Below are 8485 nucleotides of genomic sequence, written 5' to 3'. Positions count from 1 at the left end.
CTCCAGGATGGAAATTGGTGCTCCAAGCATGTCTGGCAGAGAGGTGGGCACTGGAGGGGAGGCTCCTGTCAGGTTGGAGCCAGGGAAGGCATCACAAACAAGAATCAGAGCCACCACATTCCCCAGGGCTGCACACATGTGTCAAGTTAAGCGTGGCTTTGGGAGCTGGCAGAACTGCCCTGAGCAAGGGATGGATTTGGGGAAGGCTCCTGCTGAGGCTCTGCAAGGGTCCAGGGAGGGAGGGAAAGTCCTGGCGGAGATTCTGAGTCCATTTGTTTTCCAAAGGGGATGCAGCTACCTTTCAGTGCTTTCTTGGCCAAAAAAAACCAGTCAGTGGGGACATCCTGAGAGCCAAGGACACGCTGTGAGACACAGGGAGACCTGTGGGCTTCCAGGCCAGAGGTGGAGGGACTGAAGCCCCCCAGTGATGAGCACAGAGGATGTGGTGAGCTCAGGCTGCTGTTCAGCCACGTTAATGAACATTCTCCAGGTGAGGACAGGGACATTGAAGGTCCTGGAGGGTTTTGCCCCTCTCTGGGCTGGGATGCTGGCATGGCAGGAGATGGTGGAGTGGCTTGGCCAGGGCCTGGTGCTTTGCTCCTGCCTGGGGAGCTGAGCTGTGATGTGAAGTAAGGACAGGGACACATCACTCCCTGCTGTCACGTTGGGTCCAGGACCTGCTCCGTGTCCCCAGGACAGTAGGAAGTGGTCTGCAAAATATCTCCTAAGCACACAGGCACACATTCCTGTGTGCAGCAACAAGCACGAGGGGATGAAATAAAAGAGACAAACAGCAAGGCGTTTGCCTAATTCGCATGGGGCGTAAATAAAACCATGTGGTGGCTCCACAGAACAAAATGATCCTTGGGTTTTCACCAGAAAGGTTTGGCCCTCCCTGGGCTAGGAAAGGTTGAGAAAGCCATCTGCAGGCAATCCACTGGGAGCAGAGCTTTCCTGCAGGGGACAGTGTGAGGAGGGCACCTCGCTGACGCCAGGGGCCGGCTGGACCCTGCACACGGGGGAACGTTCCTGCCCTTCCAAGGCTGTAACTCATTCCTTATTATTTGCAGACACAAAGCCATGTTTCAGGGCTTCATGCCTTATTCATTTCAGTCTTTATTCCTCACATCTGTATACAATCAGAGGATCCTTTAGGTTGGAAAAGACCTCTAAGTCCGTCAAGTATTTTTCCTCTGAAACGCAGCGCAGGCATCAGCAAGGGCAGAGCTTTGAGGGACCCCATAAGTAACTGATGGAAAAATGCCCATCCCATGGTGTCCCCAAATTTTTGTCTGCACCAGCAGGGCCAGCAGAGCCTGCCACACTCACATCCACGGGGAGAGAGCTGGAGGTCAGTGATGAGCACAGGGAGCTGGTCTCACCTGTGTGAGCAGCAGGGTGGGCATCAGCCCTTTGGGATCAGTTATGAAGGGGATGGAGGGAATTGTTCTCAGAGTTACATCCTAGATCACATTTCCCCAAACCACACTGGGTTCAACAATTGGAACAGCCCAACATGGTGGGATGAGGTGGACATCAGCCCTTTGGGATCGGTTATGAAAAGAATGGAAGGAATTGTTCTCAGAGTGACACCCCAGATCGCAGTTCCCCAAACCACACTTTGCCTTCAACAACTGAAACACCTTCCCCAGCATGGTGGGGTGAGCTCTCCATCCTCAGCCACTTCCAAGGCTCCTCGCTTGTCACCTCTGTCCTTTCTCCCAGGCTGAACATCTTCCCTGGAGCAACCTGAGCTCCCTGAGTCCAACCCAGCACCATGAAGCAGTTCCGGCAAGAGATCCCCACCCCGGGAAACCTGTCAGCATCGTACAGAAGCGCAAATGTCTTTAACCCCAACGCCTTTCAAAAGCTGAATTCCCAGAAGTTTTGGAGAGGTTCTGCCAGGAAAAGTTTTGTGAAAGACTGGGAGGATTGCAAAAGGCACAGTTTTTAGGAAAACCACCAAAAAAAAAAAAAAAAGCACAAAGCCGCCCCAACGCAGCAAGTCCTGCTGCCAGCTTCCCAGCATGGAGCTGCCTTTGGGAGCAATCCCTGCCAGCCACCAGCATCGTGTCCCAGAGCCCTCCCTGGCCGCACACCCACTGCCAGCCCCGGGGAAGGAAGGAGCTGGGAGCCCCCAGCCTGCTTTGGCCATGGCTTGCAGCCCCTGTGCCCGTCCAGGCAGCCAGGAGGAAGCTGAGCATCCTGCCCTGCATTTGGAGGACACATGGCAGCTGAGCTGGCAGGCTCTGAAAGGGCTCCAGAAAGCAGACTCTTAACTTTCACCAGTACAAGGGAAGACAGGCTTTGAGATCATGCTTTGAGACCATGCTTTGAGACCACGCTTCCACACCAGAGCTGTTTCACATGGGGCTGTGCAGCCCCCACAGCTGCATCTCCCCTCATTTCGCCCTGCATGTGACCAACAGCTCTTCACCATTGCCTGTCCCTTGTTGATGTAGTTGTTTTAATTTTTGTCACTTTCCCCCAGTGTGCCCAAACCTGTTGAAGAGGCTGAGCCACCTCCCCACAGAATCAGGACCCTCAGACTCACCACTTTGGATGGACAGCATCCAACCCGGGCAAACATGAGCACACCAACTGTGGGAACAGTGCTCTGGGTGTTTTCTGTAGATCTCAGAGGCAAAAGAGCAGGACAGGGGCCCACAGGTCACTGGGTGGTGGTGCAGGAGATCCAGGAGCTCTGCCTGAGACCCCTGCTCCACCTGCAATGGGAAAATTCTGCTTGGCTTGGAGCTCAGCTGAGATCTGTCCACAAAGGGAATAAACAGAGATCAGAGGCCAAGGGGAAGGAGGCAACACTCATGTTCCATGCTCACTGCCTGTGCTTTAATCTCCTTCAGCAATGACTCTTGTCCCCACACCTGGGGCTGTGCAGAACAGCTGGGGTTTGGAAACACCTGAGTTTTCTTCCCTGCATCAGGATCAGCAGCTCACCAGGCTGAGCATGCACACTCAGGGGCTCTGAGTGGGGAGCTGCCAGCTTGGCCAAGCAAACCCCATGGCAATGCTCTGTGCTGACCTAGAGATGTGGGCTCTCCATCCCTGAAAATGTCCAAGGCCAGGCTGGATGGGGATTGGAGGAACCTGGGCTGGTGGAAGGTGGATTGGAGTGAGATGAGCTTCAATATCTCTCCCAACACAAACCACTCGGGGATTCTGATGCTGTGATCTCTCTCTGTAGGCTGCCTTGGAGCTACACCTGGGCCCCAGGGCTGGCTCTGGCGTGGGGAATCTCCCTTGGCAGGGCAGGGGGAAACCCTCCCACGCCTCTGCTTGCAGCCCTTTGATCTGGGCAGTGACCACAGCACCAGCTCTCAGCAGGCAGATGGCTGTCAGCAGCACAGAGAGCCACAGCAAGGAAACCCAGGGATTTTCCCCACGTGCTCGGGCCCACTGAGGGCTGGCAGGGATAGAAAATGGGAAGCACAGTGCTGAAATGATCCCATGGCTGCCAGGCTAGGGTCCAGTCAGCAACTTCTGTGCCACAAATCCATCTCAGACTGCCTGCCCATGGAGAGTGTGGGCACCACAATCGCCAGTGCTGGCAGCAAATCTGGGCTGAGATCACGGCCTGAGCCCCTGCAGCAAACAGCAGCTTCAGCATCTGCAGCCATAAGAAAACCTGCTCATAAGAAAACCTGCTCCCAGACACAGAGAACCACTGGCCAATTTTAACTCTGACTCGTATGACAATGTCAAACTTTAACATGAAAAGTGCACATTATATGGCTCTACGCAGATATTTACTATATGTATTTGGTTGTATTGATTAGTAGTGCTGTATTAACATTTTAATAGTGTGGTAAATTTAGTTTTGTAGTTAAAAGGTAACTTTTGTAGTTAAAATAGGAACTATGTATGTAGGATATATATATTTTTTAAGAAAGGTATGAGGTACTTGCACCAGATAGCAGCCACAGGACACCTAAATCTTTTAGAGAAAGAGAATTTATTGCTCCATTATCAGAAGAAATGAACTTCTTCCTGCCTTGCTCAGGCGTGAAGACACTGTCAGGATTCAGAGGAAGAAGTTGACGATGACCAGACAGAATCCTGTGTTTGAATGGAATTTATGCATCATGTATGAAGTGTATGAATATTCAACGGGCTATTTTTTTTAAGGGTTAACCCTCTGTTAACGTGGGTCCTTTTTCGGGCTTGTGCTGCCCAGAAAGAGGTACCTGGACTGTCAGTAACTCTTTGTTTATATTGTCTCATATTGTCCTAATCCAAATTGCCCAAAATATTATTACTCTAATTATATTATTATTATTTTATAACCTTTTTATTACTATTAAACATTTAAAATTTTAAAACCAAGCGCTTGGTGTTTTCCACATGTAATTCCCCCCGGAGCCATGATCCCGGCTCGGAGGAGCGGGGCAGGCGGCGGGACAGGCGGGCTCCCCATGCCCACCCGCCGGCTCCCTCTCCTCCGACATCCGGCAAGGAAAGCGAACAAAGGCAGAGAACAATTCCTATTGTTTTCCACGACTTTCTTCAGGGCAGCTCTTCCAGCGCGATGCTGCTGCCCAGGCTCTCCGGCTGCGGCACCGCGGCCCCCTGCGCTCTGGGGATGGGGGTCCACTGCCACCGACCCTCCGTGCTCCCCACCAGCACACAGACAGCTCTGTCAGCACGGTTATCCACCCACCACAGCTCCTCTCCTGCTCCACAAGGAGCCACAGCAAGGAAACCCAGGGATTTTCTAGGAAAATTCCCACTGGGAATCCCTAAGATGCTCAGGCGTGGGAATATGGCAGTGCTGGGTTGATGGTTCGTCTCCGTGATCTCAGAGGTCTTTTCCAAATAAATGATTCTGTGATGACACCCAGATTCCTGTAACCAGCCAAGGAACAGTGGTGGGGAAGGGGTGAGATCAGCACGGGCTAAAAGTGAAGGAGACCACCCTGATCACTTCTCCAAGTGAAGATCACCCTGATCACTTCTCAAAGGGAAGGAGAATCACCCTGTCCACTTCTCAAAGGGATTGAGACCACCCTGATCACCTCTCAAAGTGAAGGAGAATCACTCTGATCACTTCTCCAAGTGAAGGAGATCACCCTGATCATTTCTGTGGATCTCCAAGGGGGAACAGAAGCATCTACAGAAGAATCATAGAATGGCTTGGGCACGAAGGGACCTTAAACTCATCCACTGTCCCAGGTTGCTCCAAGCCCCATCCAATCCAGCCTTGGACACTTCCAGGGACTGGGCAGCTACAGTTTCTCCTCTGAGCAAAGAAGGAATCTACTGTGTGAGAGAGAATTCAACCTATGAGTCTTGTAGGACGGTGATGAATGGATTAAATAAATCAAATTACCCTGGTCACTGACTGGGTGTTCCAAGGACGGATGCTGAAAGTTTCCAATGCTAAGTGAGGCTGCATGGGGACACTTTGGACAAGTGGCTTCTCCAATAATACTGATGTTTTTGTAAAGCCACACTTCATACAGAGCCTTAGGAGCTTCCCACAGCCCACAAACCCCAGGCCTCCCACCAAGGCCAGGCCTAGGCTCCAAGGAAAAGATCCCATATCAAACCAGGATCTGGCCAAGGACAAAGCTCAACTTCTAACTGCCTCTCCAGACAAAGTGAGCTTGAAAAGACCTGGACTCCAGCCTGCCTGTCTGCCATCCTCCTCCATTGCAAGAACTGGTGAGAAAATCGACGCTCTGGCTGAGCAAGGCCCTCTGGAGCCACCCTCACAGCAAGCCTGCTAGATACCAAGGAAGGATCTCTTCTTAGCAAAGAAACCCAGATTCATTCAACATCCCCATGCCAGCCCAGTTGGGTTCAAGCTGCCAAATTATTTTGGCATGGGGAGAACTGTTTGGGGCCCAAACTTCCATCCCAGCTGTGGGTGGAGGGCCTCCCCATGCTGGGCCCTGCACCCAAGTGTGTGGGTGCCCCCCACCCCCTGCGTGTTGCATCCTGCATTTCTCTGCTTTGAACCCACCCTGGCTGCAGCAGGGCTGTTTGCCTTCCCTCCTCAGTGAGCTCTGGCCCAGGACAGCCCTTCCTGGCTGTGGCATTCACATTCTCTGGAAAAAGTCCTTCAACCAAAGGGTTTTTCTCCTGGGAAGCTGAAAGGCAGAGAGAGGTCTCAGAGAAAAGGACAACAATCCTTATCTCATTTGCTTCTCCTGTGTTGTGCTCATGTGGAATGAGTTTGGGGACTGTTTCCCACAGGTGATTGTTTCATTGGATTCTGGTCTGAGTTGTTTTGATTCTTTGGCCAATTGGGGCCAAGCTGTGTCAGGACTCTGGAAAGAGTAACAAGTTTTCATTATTATCTTTTTAGCATTCAGAGTATCCTTCCTGTATTCTTTACTGTAGTGTATTATACCTTAAAGCTCATCCAGTCCCACCCCCTGCCATGGGCAGGGATACTTTCCACTATCCCAGGCTGCTCCAAGCCCTGTGCAGCCTCGTCTTGGACACTTCCAGGGATGGGGCAGCCACAGTTTCTTCTCTGAGCCACAGTTTCTTCTCTTCCTTCTGTATTCTTTAGTATAGTATATTTATACTATACTATATGTAATAAATTAGTCTTTTATACTATAATATAGTATAATAAAGTAATAAATCAGCCTTCTCACATGGAGTCAGATGCATCATTACCTCCCTCCATGTCTGGGTGTCCCTGGCTGGAGGGACTGCCAGGTATTGGAAAATGCAGATCTGAAATACCCAGGTATTTCAGATCTGTGCTGCTTGTCCTTTCCATCCTCACAGGGGTAAAACACACGGAGCATCCACACCAGGAAGGCACCGGGCACAGAGCTTCCCTGCTGCATCCATCCCAGTGCACAACAGCACCTTCCATTCAGGATATCACCCCAGAAAGGCAAAAAAAAAAGCTGGCAGGGAGCCCAGGGCTGGCTCTGCCCCCGAGCTGCAGCCCTTTCATGTGGCTCCAACGCCTCTCACACTTTCAAAGGCACACCAACCCACTTAATGGATGTCTCACAGCCCACTGTGTGTGTTCTGACACAGCCCCTCTGCCAAGGAAAAACAACAGCGAGCGTGTGTGGATGTGTGTATACACAAAGGATTGACAGAGGATGTTGCTTGCATTTTTACAGCTTTGTTGGAAGGTTTGGTTGGGGTTCTTTTTTTTAATATAAAAGCCTAAAGCAAATACAATGCAGAGAAAAGGATTTTAAAAAAAAATCTTTAATACTTTACCTACATGCATAACACCTGTAGAGCTCTGACACTCCCCAAGGAACATGTTTTATAGTAAGTGTTTCAGGCTGAAAAAAGACAACTGCTCAGAAAAACATTGCTACTGGCCACTACTGCACATCCTGCCAACATGAGTGCTCCTTCAGGGACACAATTAAGTCTTTCACGGAAATCTATCCCAGTAGCTACACATAGCTACACACCAGCTTTGCAAGCTTTAACCTTCAAGTGTTCCCCACCTGCAGGAGCTGAACCCTCCTGCTTTATGCAAGGATTCAGTTTGTAGCAGAATAATGAAGTTTTAGTTCTTTTTGGCAAATAGAAGCAGGGAATCTAACCTTTAAACCTTCCACAGAATCCCAGATTGGTGTGGGTTGGAAGGGACCTTAAAGCTCATCCCATTCCATTCTCTGCCATAGGCAGGGACACTTTCCACTATCCCAGGGTGCTCCAAGGCCTGGCCTTGGACATTTCCAGCCTGTGCCAGGGCCTCACCTCCCTCACAGGGAGGAATTCCTTCCTAAAAGATCACAATGAACAATGAATTTCAATGCACACAAATGCTCACCCTCTGCCTTCAGCTGAGTAAACAGCCACCAGGCAGGACAGTTCTCACCTCAACACCAAGTTTCAGTCCTCTGAGGTGAACTTCTGCCCACATTTTGTCACCTTTAAGACTGAGAGGTAGATATGGTCACTGGGTGGCTTCAAATGCCCATCAGCAAGCCCACTGCATGTCAGTCACTTAAAAAGAAAGGTTTATTTTACTGTTGGACAGAGATTTGAGGACTGTGGGACCTCTGAGTAGAACTGGGCATCTGAGAAATCTGCTTGAGTAGAAATTATCCCTGTTTGTGGCAAGGGGCTGGAACTAGATGGTCTTTAGGGTCTGTTCCCACCCAAACCATTCAGTGATTCTATGATCTATGTGTCCTCCTCAAATCCAAGTGCTGACACCAGCACATCCTGAATGAATTCACCTGTTGCATGTTCACAAGAACTTCCCAGGCCAGATACATGGATATAATGACAAACTACACATCTGCCCGCTGTCAGATTTTTATAGTTTTCTTTGAATCACCCACTGCCAGCACTAGAGACAAGACATTTGCCTGGAAAGCCCATGCAGTCATGTCAGCTCTTCCACTCCTAAAGGATGCCATGTTTTAGCTGGGTTAGAATGAACCCTTCCACCCCTTTGGAGCAGGTCTCTTGGCTGTGTGGTTACTCACATACAACACCCACTGCAATACATTTGTGTACAACTATA

Source organism: Zonotrichia leucophrys, chromosome 9 (genome assembly GCF_028769735.1).
Source record: "Zonotrichia leucophrys gambelii isolate GWCS_2022_RI chromosome 9, RI_Zleu_2.0, whole genome shotgun sequence".
NCBI classification, from domain to species: Eukaryota; Metazoa; Chordata; class Aves; order Passeriformes; family Passerellidae; genus Zonotrichia; species Zonotrichia leucophrys.
The sequence above is the reverse complement of the archived record's forward strand: the minus strand, read 5'-3'. Positions refer to the sequence as shown.